The 18307-nt window shown below is 44.3% G+C and overlaps 1 long non-coding RNA gene across 2 annotated transcripts; it reads left to right on the forward strand.

Moving 5' to 3' along the window:
* The first annotated feature begins 10859 nt into the window (after positions 1-10859).
* On the forward strand, positions 10860-14176 carry LOC308459717. 2 transcript variants are annotated; one of them, XR_013978293.1, is made up of 3 exons: positions 10860-11043; positions 12270-12375; positions 12974-14176. It is a non-coding gene; the product is annotated as an uncharacterized lncRNA (long non-coding RNA). The 2 variants fall into 2 exon arrangements; XR_013978294.1 differs by lacking the exon at positions 10860-11043 and adding an exon at positions 11265-11652.
* The last annotated feature ends 4131 nt before the right edge of the window (positions 14177-18307 follow it).

Here is an 18307-nt window from a genome sequence, read left to right on the forward strand (position 1 = left end):
TAGGAGCAGCCAGGTGATAATTTTTGCAGTGGCTGTTGGACTCTGATTTCATTGCCAAGTAGAATAAGTACCGTATTTTTCCGTGTATAAGATGAGGTTTTTTGCTTTAAAAATTAGTTTAAAATTGGGGGTCGTCTTGTATATGGAACATGGGCATCTGGGGGATTTTTTAAAATATTTAAGCATATGTCCGGGAGTTTGGCTTGGGCGGGCTGAGGCGATCCCTCCTGCTGCATTCCCCCCTTTCTCTCCCCCCCCCCCACTTCTGGGCTGCATGCTGACGACTGGCTCTCCTGAAGCCCCCACTGGCTTGACCACTGGATTGAGAGCAGCTGCCGCCGCTGAGTGTATACCTCAGTGTACCTCTCCTTGCCCTTCTTTTTTTCCTCTTCCCCCTCAAACTCCCACCCTGCCCCCAGCCCGCTCACCACCTTCCTCAGCTCAGTTTGCTTGACAGCATGGCCGGACGCAGAGCGGCCGCTGCCTTCCCCCTGGTCTTCCTGGGGAGCCTGCTTCCCCACAGCAGGAGCTGCCACCGAGGGGGAGCGTGTGGTGCCCCAGTCGCTGCCTTTGCTTCTGCAACACCATGCACTGCATGCCCCTCATGCTGGAAACTTTGAGGGCAATCGCCCCCAAAAAGATCAACAGCTTGCCGCCAATCATCCAGATTTTCACTTCTATTTTAGGGTTTCATTTTCTTAATTTTGGGTTCAAAAAAATAGGGGTCGTCTTATACCTGGGGGCATCTTGTACATGGAAATAGACGGTAAATCTTGTTTCACTGTGATTAAAAAGTGTAGTTTTGCTAACAGTTTGGATTTCCGAAGCAATTTGGACTTTTAAAAAATGCAGATAATGGGTCCACAAAAAGCTGAAGTATTTCCCCTCCAAGGTTGCCAAAAGAAGAAAATGCTGGGGAGAGGGAGAATTGTTTTGTAACCGACAAGTCTAGCTTCTAATTGGAGGGAATTATATCACCAGGGCTATTCAATCACAGCACCCCAGCTCTGCTTCCTTTTGTACTTTGCATGCTGATTGCAGCATCTGGGCTTGACGAGGCAGATGACCCTCACCTGTTCCAAGCCTCCTCCAGCTGAGGAATCACACACCACCTCCCACAGCTAGCAAGCTCCACCTAGTCAGCTAGAGAGATGGGCTCTGGGCCCTTGCCTGTCTCAGCCTCCTGGAGCATCACTTCTGCTGTTCCCTACGCCTCAGAGCCTGCTGTGTTTGTGGATAGAGGGGCCCCTCTGACTGCTGATGGGGTCTGCTGCTCTGGTTCCTGTGCATTTACCCCCATCCTCTGTCACCCTGTGAGTACTTCCTTCCCCATCCCCTGCTTTGCCCAGTCTGTCCCAGTCCTGTTTACACCCCCCGCTAGGATCTTCCTCCTCCCTGTTGACCTGCCAGTTCATGAGTGACTTACCGTATTTTTCCGTGTATAAGACAATGGTTTTGTTACAAAAAAATAGGCAAAAATTGGGTGTCATCTTATATACAGATAGTGAATGCAGGGGGGGGGGACATGCGATTAATGGCAGCAGCAAGCAGGAGATTGGCAGCGGCGATTGAGCGGGTGATTAGTGGCTGTGGCAAGTGGGTGGGAGGCTGTTGCTGGCGGTGGGCGGGCAGACAATTGGCTGTGGCGGGGTGTGCGATCGGCAGTGGCTGTGGCAAGCGATCGGCAGTAGCGGGCAGGCGGGTGAGTGATTGCCAGAAGTGACCTCCCCCCCCCCAAAAAAAAACACACCTAAACTTAATTTATTAATTTTGGGTTTAAAAATATAGGGAACGTCTTATACATGGGGGCGACTTACACACAGAAAAATACGGTAGAAAAATAACAAAAGGCTAGTTCCTACCCAGAGTTTTATAGTCTAGAACACACCACACAAAAGGAAATTGGGATGAGAAGGGAAAATAAAAACGAGCGAACTCAGGCAGCCATTCTTGAAGTTATGTACAGTGGTACCTCGGGTTAAGTACTTAATTCGTTCCAGAGGTCCGTTCTTAACCTGAAACTGTTCTTAACCTGAAGCACCACTTTAGCTAATGGGGCCTCCTGCTGCTGCCACGCTGCCAGAGCATGATTTCTGTTCTCATCCTGAAGCAAAGTTCTTAACCTGAAGCACTATTTCTGGGTTAGCGGAGTCTGTAACCTGAAGCGTATGTAACCTGAGGTACCACTGTATTTCTTATATTGACCAGTTCAAATTGAGACAGTTGAAGGAGTGTAGGAGCCCAACAGAGTTCGTCTTTTAGCAGAGCTAATGAAATTTCCCTAAGATCCGTATTGTACATGTTAGTCAAAGTGCCTCAAGAGGCATCTGGCATGTTTTATTGATTATAATAACTTATCTGGAAGCAGGTCTTTGTAACCATAGAAACAGAATTTTCTTTAATGCTGGCAGCATCTTTGGGGAAGTAGTCAAAGAAGGAGCAAGCTGATTAAATTATTTAAGAACTAAAAAGCATTTCTTTCGTGGCCGCCTCTCTTCTAATTGGAGACGGTAAATAATGGATGGGAACAAAACACTGAGCCTTGCAAACTGCTAAACTTTCTCCAAAAGACCTTGAAAGTCCCTCAGTTGTGCTAGATCTTTAGAATACTATCTCTAAGCTACAGCTAATGCCTGTAGTCAAGGTGAGCAGAGGTGTCCAGTTCCCTTCCCTTTTGGGATATGGCTGCAGTACCCATAATAATAGCGTGGCAGACCAGAAAAAAAGCAGCTGAGGCTTTTCCTGGCATGCTAATGCTATGACAGGGAAAAGTTTGAGATGCTCAGTTCTCTCCAACGGCTTAAGAGTTTTTATTACAAGCATTCTATAGATTTTATTAGATCAATAAGTTTGAGGTGCTCTTGCTGTGCTGGCCAAATGTGGTTGTGGGGAAAATTAGTTGCTGCAGCAGTTTAAATTCTAATCATGTCAAGTATGCGATAGCTGAATCTGCTGTCCTTTGGAAGGAACCCTACAACCTCTGCTCTAAGAAGCCACTGCAGCATCAGGGGTGGAATTGCAGGCCCAAACACCTTGCTTTAAGACACCTTGCTGGTGTTAAATCTAATGAACACAATGCCTTCCTTCCACGCCTGCTGTGGTGTGTAACTTAATACTCTGGGTTGTATCTAATGCAATCATCCTGTTAGTGCAATGACTTTGGCTTGCAGAATGGGATGTCTTCTTCCTCTCCATGTGACTTCCCATATGCTCTGGAGGAATGAAGGAACCCTTGAGCAGATTTGCGGGGAGGCAGACACTTGGGGACAGGAGACCAAGTCCCATTGTGCAAGCAGAATATGTTGCTCTAATGGGACGACTCTGTTGGATATCTCCCTCTGATTCTGCCAACAGCTGACTTTGCTTCTACTGTGGGTCTCATTCAGAGACGGATGCCAAAATTGAGCAAAAATGTGTGTCAATTAAGTAGCAGCTGTTCTGCTTGCTTCATATTGGAAATTGGTACTTGTGACCAAAAGGAAGCATAGCACAACTTGCAGGGCAGTGCTGTCTAATATTTTATTCATTTAGCATTCTTGTATCCCAGTCTTAATTAAAATGCAGTGGGCCTGCCATTTATACAGAGGTTCTGTTATGTTGGGGGGGTGTTCCTTTGCAAATGCAAAATTGTTCAAAGTCAGGAACCCCAAAACTGTCCCCACCCCACCCCAGTGGGGAGCTACTTACCTTCCCAGACCCCCAGTAAGCAAGGCAGTGCCTTCCTTACCGGCTTCTGGGACACTCACAGAGCCCTTGCACCTCCTTCCTAGAAGCTGGTAAGGAAGGCGCCACTGGGCTTTTGGGAAGGTGGTGCATGGGATCTGGGACGCTGCCAGATGAAGTGATTAGAACATTGAATTCCACCCCAAGTATGTCAGTGCATATTGATGTCTTAGGAAAATGTACAGTCAATATTCCTGCTATTTGGAAAACTCTTACTAAAGTGGACATTCTAAATAAATGTATTGTATTCAAACCATGGGAATACATACACACCCCAGATTGCTGATACATCCCATTGTATGTGGATGGTACTGTTTTGGCCACATGAGTACTGGCACTCTGAGAATTTACATATATAAAGATATTTGTGTCAGCCATTGCATTTTTGTTTGCTGAAACATTGGGACGTGCTAGTTTCTGCACAAAGATGGCAGGTCGCATGTTTTTTCTCACTCTGCATTGAGCTTACACTACATCGTCAATGCATAGCAAACATCCTTTCCAGACACAACTAGCGTAACACATTTCAGCTGCTTGTTAGTTTCAGGCTTTCTGTATCTCGCCACATTGATCTCTCTCTGTGTGTGTGTGGTTAAATGACAAAATCAAATGAGCCACTGTGCCCTGCATGGTGACTGAAGGCCAGTCCTGCTGCCCCAACAGCATCACCCCTTGAAGGGAATGAGCACAATGGAATATAGTGGAACAGCCACTCAAGCATGTTAATCTTTGCATCAGGTCACTGAATGGAAACAAGGCAAGCATTGTTCCTCTAGGGGACAAGAGGAGCTTGGAGAGAAATGCAAGGAATAAAGATCAAAACCAAATCATGCCCACTTGGGAGAGGTGGCAGAAAGGAAAATAGCATGCATTTTTCTGTGTGTTTTTTTTAAATATAAAAAATCATCCTGAGGGTTGTACAGCTCTTGCACTACAGTACTGGAATGTATTACTGGAGTGCATAAAAAGCCATTTGTTAATATTTTCTGTGTACCCATTTGCAGAAGTGAGCAGCTGCTCATCAATGCCTCTTGGCATTGTCTGGAGGAATTAGCTATGCGCTAATTCACACTACTAAGGAGTTAACAATTAACTGCATGGCTGCTGCTTTACTACTAATTCATCATGTGCAAGTTTAGTGCTGCGGCACATTGGAACATGTGGTGTGTAGCTCAGTGAACTAGCATTCAGTGCAATATTGATTATGAACTTGAGGCTCCCTGTATTAAAGGGTATGATTTGCTTCCTTGATTTTCTGTCTGACACAGTGGCACCAGCCTAGGGTGGGTCTGCATATGTGTGCATTTTTAAAAATGCTAATAGAGATGATGGTCAGAATAACCTTTAATTGCTACTGTGAGAGATTAGATAAATAAAGTACTTTGACTCAGTATTGCTAGTTCAGCTACCTTGTAGGCAGGATCTTTCTCCCACATCAATATGCTGAAATTGATAGTACACTCCTATGTATATCTGCTCATAAATTGAGTGTGTATAAGAATGTGACCTACGTGACTTGAATAGGTGAAAAATGCAACTTCTGCACTTTCATTGTAAAGTATTCTAATTTTCAAGGTACATTTCCAAAAGAACTACTATGGAAGGTGTGAGTAAGGTGTTGGAAGGAGGTGAGGCTTATTGCTAGAAAAGGAAAAGAACAAAAGTTGGAGTGCATTGTTCCAAAAAGCCCAGAATATGCTTTCTTCTATACATGTGCTGTTAAATCAGTAATACTTTGGTTGGGAAACCTTAACACCTGTCCACAAATTATTCTAATGTAGGGCTGGCTAATCTCTGGTCCTCTTAATGTTGCTGAACTCCAGCTCCCACCAGCCCCCAGACAGCATGGTCAGGGATGACATGCCTTTAACCACGCAAAACGTAGGGCATCTGACCATAGATTTGAGACAACTAAAATATAATAATGATCACCTATATGCATGACACTTTCCTGCCTTAAAATCAACACAAGGAGACACCAACAGAAGTGGAAGGAGGCAGGAGTAAAAGGGGCAGCAGTATGTAATTATTTCAGCTTACAGATAGCCTGTTGTAACTAAGGGGGCCAGTGTGGTGTAATGGTTAAGAGCGGTAGTCTCCCAGGTTCGAGTCTCTGCTCCTCCACATGCAGCTGCTGGGTGACCTTGGGCCAGTCACACTTCTGTGAAGTCTCTCAGCCCCACTCACCTCACAGAGTGTTTGTTGTGGAGGAGGAAGGGAAAGGAGAATGTTAGCCGCTTTGAGACTCCTGAAGGGGAGTGAAAGGCGGGATATCAAATCCAAACTCTTCTTCTTCATCTAAGCCAAAGGATGTTGCATTGTGCTAGAAGCTTTCACAAAAACACATCTCTTGATTCATGGGTAGGCAAACTAAGGCCCCAGGGCTGGATCCAGCCCAATCGCCTTCTAAATCCGGCCCACGGACAGTCAGGGAATCAGCGTGTTTTTACACGAGTAGAATGTGTCTTTTTATTTAAAATGCATCTCTGGGTTATTTGTGGGGCCTGCCTGGTGTTTTTACATGAGTAAATGTGTTCTTTTATTTAAAATGTATCTCTGGGTTATTTGTGGGGCATAGGAATTTGTTCATTTCCCCCCAAAAAATATAGTCCGCTCTCCCCAAGGTCTGAGGGACAGTGGGCCAGCCCCCTGCTGAAAAAGTTTGCAGACCCCTGACTTGATTTGTAAGCACAGCCATGCAAAACTAAAACAAACCATAGCAGCCAAATATGTGGTCTTACCCATTTTTTTAAAAAAAAAACCTTTCATAGTTTGTGTTATATCCCTGTGGGGTCAGCTTGTTAATATTATTTATTAAATTTGTATATACTTGCAGGTCTCAGAGTTTGGTGATGATTCTGCAAGGTAGATTGACATTTTTCATTGAATTAAAGCCTCTGAGCGTAAAGCATATTCTTTGTAAACTTAAACCAAAAAAACCCCCACATTGGGGGTCCCATTGAAATCATTGTGAAACATTTGCTGTGTGACTAACCCTCTGCTGGACTCTTGGAATTATAGAGTTGGAAGTGCTCTGAATTTAAAAATGACATAGAGAGTATGAAAATTGCTTAACTACAAATAAGTTTGCTTGTAATAGGAGCTTTGATGTACCTGGTTTCAGCAGACAAAGGATGAACATGCAGTAAAATTGGAAGCGTACTCTTGGCCTGAAATTTTTAGCTTGCACTTAATTTGTATTGTATTTTAAAATCCCACCACATGGGGGAGCAGTTCATCAGTAACAAGATCTGACTAGCTTGACAGGGAGTGGAATGTCCTGCTATTGGCTTGTTCTGTGTTGTGCAAGACTGCAGTTCTGCAGACTCTTGAAATTCTACTTCAGCTTTGCACTGGATTGCCATGGGCTATCCTGTTGATTCTCTGTTGCATGTAATGATGAATACTTTGTGCTCATTGACTGTATAGCCACATCTTGAACTAACTAGGGACCAAATTGCAATCTTTAAAACCAGCAAAACTAGCATTCAAAACATAAAATTGAAAAGTGGCACATTTGATTTAATAGATTCCTATGTTCCTGTGTGTAGTGATTCGATAGCATGTGAATATGTGTTTGTGACAGGGACGCGGGTGGCGCTGTGGTCTAAACCACAGAGCCTAGGGCTTCCCAATTAGAAGGTTGGCGGTTCGAATCCCCGCTACAGGGTGAGCTCCTGTTGCTCGGTCCCAGCTCCTGCCCACCTAGCAGTTCAAAAGCACGTCAAGTGCAAGTAGATAAATAGGTACCACTCCGGCGGGAAGGTAAACAGTGTTTCCATGCGCTGCTCTGGTTCGCCAGAAGCGGCTTAGTCATGCTGGCCACATGACCCGGAAGCTGTACACAGGCTCCCTCGGTCAGTAAAGCAAGATGAGTGCTGCAACCCTAGAGTCGTCCGTGACTGGACCTAACGGTCAGGGGTCTCTTTACCTTTACCTTTAAGGGGGCTGTGAATAAGTCTCTGGACAAGAGGCCTGTGTGCAACAAGGGGGAAGAAGAAGAAGAGTTTTGGATTTGATATTCCATTTTATCACTACCCTCAGGAGTCTCAAAGCTGCTAACATTCTCCTTTCCCTTCCTCCCCCACAACAAACACTCTGTGAGGTGAGTGGGGCTTAGAGACTTCAAAGAAGTGTGACTGGCCCAAGGTCACCCAGCAGCTGCATGTGGAGGAGCGGAGACGCAAACCCGGTTCACCAGATTATGAGTCTACCGCTCTTAACCACTACACCACACTGACTCTCCCACCACACTGGGAAAGTGTTTGGGCAGCCTATACATACTTTATTTAGGAAGACAAGTGATTTTGTCTTCTCAACTGTCTATAGATAAGCGAAGGAATGCATATTAGGAAAATTAAAACAAATGAATGGATAAAACTTCGTTGACAGTGGAGCTCTGAGGGTATACTTAGTGCTGCATTCAGAATACCTTCTGAGTGCCAACATTAAAATAGAGCTTTAAAGGCCAGAGCATCACAATCCTGCATGCTTGTGGACATCTCCTGCCTCCGTGCCTACACAAGCACGAATGATATTTTCTGTGAAGTTCATTGCTCAGGGGCATGAAAAAAATTGCAACCCTCTTTACATATTTAGATCTGTTTTTCCTTCACAGATAGCAATCTCGAGGGGAGAGATGGTTGTGATGGTTGCAGCAAGCTAAATGCCATGTGGCTTTTGCCTAGGTAGGGTGTTTTTTAACACAATGCAAACATTGTTCTAAGAATGCCCAATTAGGGTACTTTCTGCTTGAGTGGGGCTTTGAGGTTTCCTGCATCAAAGCCCAACATCCTTCTCTGTTGCACTGCACTAAATGTCTTCCATAGTGGTCGTTTTCAATCACTTACACCCACCTGTTGCTGTACTAGATGCCATATGAAAGCTAGGAAACGTTTCCCTACCTGCAGGCGTAGAATTTAGTAAATACAACACACAAGGAAAAGCAGTTTGGGGAAGGGGGAAGAAAGGAGAGTATGCAAAAAAAATCAAAAATCAAATGCATGATGCAATAGTATGGCTGCAGTGTTTCCAAAGGAGCAAGCTGCTGTAAAATTTGGCTGACTCAGCAATCACTGTATCTTACCCTTTTTGCAGCACAACTTGCAGGATAAGGTCACTAGGTTACACCAACACAGCTATAGCTGGTCAAAGATAATTGCTTAGTGTTCATTTAGCCACAAAAATGAAACGTTCATTAGGTAGCACTTGGGGACACATAATTATTAGTTTTTATACTGGTTTTCTTTGTGTATACAGTATATGTTATCTCGGTAATCTTTCTAACACCCTTGTAAGATAGACCAGTGTGCTAACTAACAGTTCATCCTTGAATATATGGCACACCCATGCCTCTATATTTTTCTTTACTTTGCAGAAAGAGAGACTCTCTTTTGAGGCTGAGTGAGAGAGAGTGGCTTGCCTGGTACATTCACGTCTGAGCTCAAATTTGAGTCATGGGCTTCACAGCTGACAGCTGACACTGTGCTACATGACCCTAAGATGTTTACTCAAAAACATCCCATTGCATTGAATGGAAATGCTCTCAAAGAAGCATGTTTAGGCTTACAGACATGCAGTGCAACCATCACCATACCTACTGAGTTCAGTGGTGTTTACTCCCGTGTAAGTGTGGTTAGGATTGCAGCCTTAGTCGTCGCTCTGCATCTGCTCATATACTTGGTACCATTTTCCATATCCGTCAACCTCTGATTGCCGTTCCCTCAAGTTCTGCTACATAACTGGAGAATATGCACAGTTCAGATATACATACACCTAGTCTCAATGCAGCCTTTTTGCTGGACAGAGCCGGGACAGATTCAGGTTATATGTGATTTTGTTGTCGAGAAAGAAAAAAATGGGAAGGAGATAAATGCAGATTAGAGAACACAATTTCTATTTCAGCATAAATCCATAGTTATTTAGATGTCCTGTTTCTCCCTCTCTCTGTCTCCTCATATTTGTTCCACAGTCTCAGATAATGCGTAGCTCAAATGAGGTTACCCTTGACCATTTCACAGCTGCACAAAAGTTGAGTAAGAGGTTTCACAAAGGGAAAGGAAAACTGAAGGGGAGAGTTCATCTTGGTTTAAAATGGTTTCAGGCAAGAATGCTAGTGCTCTCTCATTGTGACCGGGCGATGCACATTGTGCCTCAGGTGGCAGATTGTGGGGTGCTATCATCAATTAGGAAACTGTCAACTCCTTAATTTATTTTCATCATCTGGATTTTCCTTCTCTGGCACAAAAATCCATTGGTTTATAAGTCCTTGAGAGTCCTAAAGACAAGTTGCAGTAAGCTATCTAATCAGGATGTTGATGGTTCCCAAGGTATTATCTGTGGGCACAGCCTAAACCACTGTTGTCTCCCCCAGAGCAGCAAGAGCACTTGTATGCTATAGGATTTCCCCCCGCCCCCATGGCAAAGGTTTGTGCATATTCCAGGGCAGGCACCTTTGCAAGCCTTTCTACATCATCCCTTCCCACTCATGACAAAGTTGTGTACAGGCCCAGGGACAAAAGGGAAGTAATTTTAATTGCACAAGGGATCACAAGGAACTCCAGGGAATGGGGCAATTATTTTCACAAGCTGTTTGAGTCAGGGAGGTGCATGTGCTTTTGACAGAAGGCATGGCTGTGATTCATGAGGAATGCTCTCCTGCCCTCTGGTGCAATGTCCATCCAAAACAAATGCACCTGACAGTGGGATTGTTCTTTGGATCTGCTCACTGTCACAATGTGCATACTTGTCATCCTTTGTACAGCAAAACTATTTGGGCTGTGTTGTAAGAGCTGGGCCGGCCTATAGGATTGTTTTGCTTTGCTTTACAGTACCTTGACATATAAAAGTGCTGCTACTTCTTTTCTGCTTGGCTGTTTCTCAACTGTTCTGGAGGCTTGACTACTTTGCTAGGTCTGGGGTCCTTCATTGCCTTCCACCAAGGAATGAGACTGTTTTCTGCTTGGGGGTACTCTACAGACTGATTGGCATAGGTGGCATGTATGGGGTGGGCAACGGACTTGTGTATTGGGGTGCCACATCCTTTAAAAACTGATTCAATCTCCAATTCTGTTACTTAGCTTCAAGCCTCTTTTTATTTATGTCCTGTTTTGTCTACAGGGCTCTGATCACATACATTGTCTTTGTCTTTGTCATCATTATTGCTGTCTTCTTTCAGTAATTACCTCAAGTGCTTTAAGTGAGACACCCTTGATGCCTCCCATCCAGACACTAACACTCCCAGGTCATTCTTTCAGTGCCTTCTCTATTTAGGCACAGGTTCAGTCATTGAAGGGAAACCATACTTCCTCATGGGGTTTGGTAAGTGACGATTAACTTCAAAGCATGAACATTTTGCTGTTACTCTTCAAACATTCATTTATTTACATGCCCCCTTTTCCACAGTGAACTGTGTCCAAAGCAGCTTACAATAAACATTCAAGATACAGAGCACTGAGACGGAGGAAAGTCGATGTACAAATCAGTAAAACCAAAATGACCAAACCCCCCCCCCCCGACAAATTTAGCAAACGTAGAATAAATTCAGTGTTGTAAAGGGAACCAGACTTCAATACAAAGCAAAGCAAAAGTTAACCGACATTGAAGTACCAGATTCTGGTATGACTGCACTCCAAGGAGCCTCAGTCACCTGGCTTAAGTTCAGTTCAGCAGTTCAGCAGGCTAGATTGCATTCAGCTGACTCTCACATGGCTGCTGCAGGGGATGATGACAGCAGCAGAAAGGAAATTCTGGGGACAGCAGTGATGGGAAGGCCTCTTTGCCTGCCACTGGGAAATTCCACCTGCTGGGGCAGGTCTTACTGCACAAGGTTGTCTCACTAGGTTGGGTGACAATACAGCAAGCACCTACATCTCTCCCCAGAGGAGACCAGGAGCAGCAAAAGGGAAATGTCCTTGGAGGGCAATGATGGTAAGTCCTCTTCCCCAGCCACCTAGCAGAGCACATGCTTTGAATGCAAGAGGCTTCAGCTTTAAATCCCTGGCTGTATCTTCAAGTATGACTGAGAGAATCCTTGCCTTTGGAAAGAGCCACTGACTGTTAGTGTCAACATTACTGAGCTAGATGGACCAATGGCAAGGCGGATTCTTATGTTCATGTGTGTATTGATTCAATAGCATGTGAACATGTGTTTGTGAGAAATCCAGCTCATTCATTTCTAAGCCCTTGTCCCTGTTTTCCATTCCCTGTTGCATCTAAGCAATGTTCTTAACCTTCCCTTTGGCCAGGGGCATAGGAGCCAAGGCCTGAGGTCTCTTTGCACGCCCCCCCATCAATAAAATATTTGAGGGGGCCGCTCCCCAAGTTTATGGGCATTGACATTAAAATTATGTGCATGCACCATGTCTTGTGATTGAACATGTGGGGTGAGGCTTATTTGTCCCCCTTATTTTATTCAAGTTGGCACCTCTGGCCAGGGTGGGGAACCTTAGGCCTAGAAGCCAAATGTGGCCTTCTGGGCCCCTCTGTGGGGACCTTGGAACTCTCTCCAGGCCATTCTCTCACTGACCTTGCTTTGCTTGCTTAAGTGTTTTTGCCTGTCTGGAATGTGTCCTTGAACTCTGATGATGTCTCCAGCTTGCCTGGATATTAGACAAGAAAGGGTTGTGAATATGTGCAGCCTCCTGTGCAAAGGTAAAATTAACATTTGTTGCACCCTCACCACTGGCATGTGGCCCTCAGAAGGTTGTGCAGAATGCAATGTGGCCCTCAATCTGAGAAGGTCCCCCCCCCCCCGTCTTAGGCAAGGCAGCTGCCCTTTAGTCCAACAATCCTTGCGTACTCCATATCAAAACTAGGGGCTAAGAAATCCCCCTTAGCTACCCAAAGAAATGCATTTTGGTGGTCCCAAGTCACCTTCAGCTGTACACTTGCTGGTTTGCTGAAAGAGGGAATTAGGTGATTAGAATTACAATGCTGGCATGGAATTGTTCACCGGGGTATTTCTGAGTTCATTGAGGGAGTGAACTATTTAGAAGAGTCTACTATAGCAACGCCTTATCTGTGTATTGCTACATGTATTCTAACTGCCTCATAATTTCATCTGATAGCGGCTGCTTCCTGTATTCCTGAGCATTAGTAAAATAAATTTTAACAAATTGCTGGCAAAAATCCATCTCGGGTGTGTTCTACCATTTGGAAATTGCCGCAAGCTGCTATTGACCTACAGTGTAGCACTAGATTGGTGTGCAGTAAATGCCACTCAATAATTCCACTGCCTGGCTAATTCCAGGGGATCATGACTTGCCTGCTTCTGAAAGGCTCGTGGTGGATGAAGAAGTCTGAACTGGCCCTGTGGTGTCTTTGTGCTCTGGTTTCGTTCCAAACTCTTAGCGGGGATAACAAGAACCTCCTGGGCACAGCTGCTTGTCATTCTTCTCATATTTGACTGAAGCTCTGTTGGCACATTTCTGGTTCATCGACTCAAGAAAGTCATGTGTCTTGTCTTTGTGGTCCATGTTTAATGGGGGCAGGTATTCCACTCTGGAGAAGGACACGAGGATGTGTCACATGGCCTGCTTTAAACACCCCAAGCTGGCCACTGCTTTTGGAGGACCCTGCCCAGTGTTGAAGTAAGATTCAGCAGCCAATGTGGCTGATTTTTGTATGTGGCTCTGCGGAGGGGAACATCTTGAACGTTGCCTCAGGCAGCCACAAGTCTTGGGCCAGCCCTGATGCAAGAACAGGGCTCTTCTGTAGAGAATATGGAGGAGGGGCTGATTGATAGCATACTATTGCAGTCCTGCTGTTGATGTTTCGTTGCGTTCTTCATTGTTGTGCTGTGTTTTTAGAGGGGAGGGGGGCTTTGCATTTGCGTTGGTTTTACTATGAATTGAGAGCCAGCTCGTGTGTGGATCTTAAGATGAAAGAGTGGGATAGAATTGTTTTAAATAATGACAGTCCAAAGGGTGTACATTTGTTCTCTTCTGGGTATAATACAGAAACAGGAAGAAAGGCTAAAGGACAGAAAAGACATGGCTCTCACCTTGCAAATCTGCAGATAAGGCTGGCAAAATGCTAAAACCACAAGCCGCTTGGTAGAGGAAGCAAAACATGACACCTCCTCACAATGTGATTCTCATTCAGCCCCAAGTCATATAAGTGCTTGTGTGTCCCTTTATAATCCTTGGCTACAGGGCGGCTTCAGTCCTCAAAACCTGATGTCAGAGCCTCTAACAAACCAGTTGTGCTAACAGCTGCAAGATTTGAGACCATGGTGAGGAGCACATTAAATCCCTTTTTAATAAGCTCCTTATTAAAGTGCAAACATATTACTTATTCTTTCTGATGTAATGGATGTTTTATTCCTAGTGGATTTTGCAACCAGCCCTAGCAACACTTATGTTTTTGCTCTCTTGTGCTTTTTTTGTGGACTGGGTCAGAGGGGTTTTGTTTATTTTTGTTTATTATTATTATTGCCTCTGAACAAAAATGCTCAAGCACTTATCTCATTGCCTTGTTTTCCTTCCTTGAGATCAAAAGAAAGTTATCTCATTTATGCATGTGCCCAGGGCCTTGGAATTAAAAAGAAGTTTTTGTTGTCTCTGAGAGAGCTGCCATCATCCATTTCCAGGGTTATTCAATAAGTGTGTGGATATATTAATCCCCCACAGGCATACACTGAAGCATCCAAGACATGGGCCTCATTATTTCTTCCACCATTATCATCCCCCTGGATTTGCTTTCAGGCCTTGCTTCCCAGAATGCAAAACTGGAACAGACTTTTTTCTTTTACCCACAGGGATATTGCAAGAGATGAATACAGTATATTGAATACCGTCAGTTGTTTGGTTACTATTGCATACAGTTTGAGCTTCATGTAGAGTTTTTAACCACAGTATTCTTTGAACTTTGGAGTGTACCTACAGCACAGGACTTTTTTGAGCAGCCTGAGCCCTGAACTCTAGAGGGTCTTCTAAATTTGATCACTCGTAACCTTGATCCTTGCAGTATTTTAATACATAATTTATTTTCAGTATTGTGTCTTGTGTGTGTGCAGATGAAGGGTTTGCTACTGCATCTTTTATAAATCGCAGTCTAATATTTTAGATAGAACGCCTTGGAACGCCTTGTAAGTCAGAACGTTTTGACTCCTGGAAGCGAGTGTTCCAGTTTGCGAACGTTCTCTGGAACCTGAATGTCTGACACGGCTTCCGCGGCTTCCGATTGGCTGCAGGAGCTGGCACGCCTTGGTTTCCAAATGTTTTGGAAGTCGAACGGACTTCCGGAACAGATTCCGTTCGACTTCCGAGGTACCATTGTACTGCTTTATAGTCCATGGTGTTTATTTGAGTGGACACATGTGCATCATAGCATCTTTGGGTATTGTTCCATATTTAAAATAACAGACTTTAATGGTTCCAAATATTTTGTGTGTCCGATGGCTAAAGATGTCTCCTGCAACCTGCACTGGAGTTGCCCTGCATTTTTAGATCCTATTTATTCTGCTTAGCATGTATCACAAAGCCCATCACTCACCTATAATTAATTCTGCCTGGAGATAATTTTAAGCCAAGGTTTAGAGGTAGCGCAGGGATACACTTCTTTATATAGCCTCTGTACCTTAAGGAATGTGTTATAGATAGCATGAGGAGCGACCGGGGGATTGTCCTACTCAGTAACTAGGGCAGGGAGATTGCTGGGTTGCATCCTTTTCTGTTCGTGGCCTATAAAGCTGTGAGGAAGGAAGAATGTCCTCCCCATCTCAGGTCTTTAAATAAAAAAACTCAGTAGAAGGTATGCTGCCATAGATTAATAGAGACACAGAGCTGTAGAGCTGAAAGGGCTGATGAAGGTCAACTAGACCAACCCCCTGCAATGCAGGAATCTTTTTTGCCCAACGTGAGGCTCAAACCCACAACCCTGAGATTAAGAGTCTCGTGCTGTACTATCCCAGCTGGACAACAGTAATCAAAGTTTCCCTCTCATTATTCGATTGATCACTTAGATTGTTTTAAATGGAGCTGACAATTTTTTATTTTTTTTGTCTCTGAAAAAGCAGTTGGTTGGCTGGTTGCTTTTGGTCTGTTTAATAAGACCAACATGGATTTTATTTGCTGTGGAAATAAAATCGCAACTCCACCCACTCCTTCTCTGACACTCTCTGATGGCTTGGTACCTGGAGTAGAAGCAGGAGAGACCACAACACCTGACGAACCTTCAGAGGAGACATTTGAGCGTTGTGGGAACGACTGGTGGGCGGACTTTCCAGATGAGTGTCTTCATGTGAAGTAAAGGCACAGTTATTACCTCAGTGTTGCAGGGAATCCAATTCCTTGCTCTCAAGCTGAAATCCTTTCTCTGGGGAAAGCGTAGCCCCCATTGCTTCTTCCTCTCACATCTGCTTAAGTTTGGGGAGTTAATTGTTCCTGGGAATGGATCGTAACTCAATGGTAGAGCATATGTTTTGCAGACAAGACGTTTTGAGGTTCAGTCCTTGATGTCTCCAGTTAAAAGGGGCCAGGTAACAGAAGGTGATGCAAAAGACCTCTTCCCAAGAGCTGCTGCCTGTTAGTCCAGTAAGGTTATGTGTGGATATCTGTATGTGGATGCACTGAACTACACTGTGCGAATGGGACATATTACATGCATGTGGTGGTTGCCATCTACTGCTGCACCTCCTACCTCTGTTTGCTATTGGCCAAGAGTACAACCTAGCCATTTTTCTGCCATCAGCCCAAACAAAAGGATACAGCGTGCCTGTTTCCACAGTCACAGTTCTATCACCTCCAGACAATTTTCTAGGGTTCTAGGGAAATTCCCCCTTTTAACCACACTGGGAAATTCCCAAATAATTACATCAAAACTCCCAATTTGGCTATACTCCCACTCTGTGGCTGGCATAGCCTAATGGTTAATGCCACCACAAGTGTCCAATTAAGAATGCCACATGGGTGTGTGTCTTGTGCTGTTGTAGCACAGTGGAGAACCAGGTCCTCCCATCCGGACACCGTTCTCCCCAGTGAATAGAAATAGAAGCGTTGGAAGGAAACAAAATTCTTACAATGCATCAAGTCCAATTTCTCTTAATAAATATCTTTCCCCACCCTTTTCTGTTTCTCATGGAGATTAAAAATAAATGGTGATGTTCCAAGGACTTTCACACATAAGAGCCAGATAATGAGAGCAGATGTTCAGGGTAAACAATCTGGGAACATGGCTTTTGAAAGGGCCGTTTGTCCTTTTGCTTTGCTTTATGGACTGTGAACCTGCAACTGGAGAGTGTGAAGAACAGATAGGCCCCGAAACTATGTTCTTGGGCGAGACTCTAAAATGTGTGGAAGGCACTACAAATTTCATAAGAGAACAACACATTCCCTTGGAACGGAACCTTGCAGGACTAGTTTGAGCACTCATTGATTTATTCAGAGTTTTAGTATTTTGGCAACATTGCTGCCAAGTCAGATGTTCATATGCCTGAACCCTGAGAAGGTTGCCTGGGCGAGGGTGTTCAGCTGTGCCCACATTTTGCTGGTACAGTGTTGCATATCCAAGTCCTGTACCGAATATCTGAGTTTTGTGGGGATGAGCAACCTCCAGGTGTTGGGTTCTCTGGCCAGTAGTCAGGGATTGACAGGGTCCGTCATCCAGCAAGATCTGGAGGGCAACAGGTTCTCCATCCCTGCCTGACAGGATACTGGATTGCATGCTGAGCACTTGCTGAAAACAGCAACATGGATCTGAGCTGCTTCTGCTTCTCATCCTCTGGAGTAAGTTCTCAGCTTGAGAGGCAAACATCTCTTCTCTCTGCTACAAAGTCTCTGTTTGTTCTCTAGCACTCTCAGAAGGGTACTTACTTTGGCAATGCAGTGACTTGCAGATATGCAAATATAATCTAAATGTTGATATATTTTAAGGATTTGTGGAAGCAAACCTTGGTTCTCCATTACCTGGAGTTCTAGTAACAAACAGTTGATAGTCCTCTCTTGTTTCAGATCAGAAATGTTCATTCTTCAGAATTCCTAATGTTTCCCACCTATGCACTGTTGTATAACCAGTATATCCATTCAAAACGCAGATGGTCAAGTATATGACAGCCCTAGAGATGCTGGAGAAAATGACTGTCCTGCCTTCACTTGAGCTCACATAGTCACACTCCCAGACCGAACAATCGTGGCCAAGGCCGATGAACCAGGAAGTCCACCCTGCTCCAAGGACTGTTTTCTCCTTATGTTGCCTTCTCAGCTTGGCCTCATCCTCACACTTACAACTGGGTACCATCCATGAAAGACAGTAAAGTGGGTGGGTGGGTGGAGAGAGCCATGCTTGAGCAAGCAATGAGATAGTACTTTGAAATGTGGCAAGGCTTTTTTTAAAAATATAATATTTTATTTTTTAAAATGGCACCATGGTTTTTGAGGAGCTTCCTCCACAAAGCAGTTTACAATCTCCAATAAAAATCAGCTCCACCTAAAGATAAAGTAGAAAAGACAGCACAACTAAACAATTAGCCAGCATGAAAGGTGGTGGATAGAAATAGAATGTTACACACAACGCACAACAAAAACACCATTAAGGCGTTAAAAAAAAACAAGAATTAAAAGGGCAGAAATGAAAAGAAGCTGAT

Source organism: Podarcis pityusensis (assembly GCF_964106645.2).
Source record: "Podarcis pityusensis genome assembly, chromosome: 12".
In the NCBI taxonomy this organism is placed as follows: Eukaryota; Metazoa; Chordata; class Lepidosauria; order Squamata; family Lacertidae; genus Podarcis; species Podarcis pityusensis.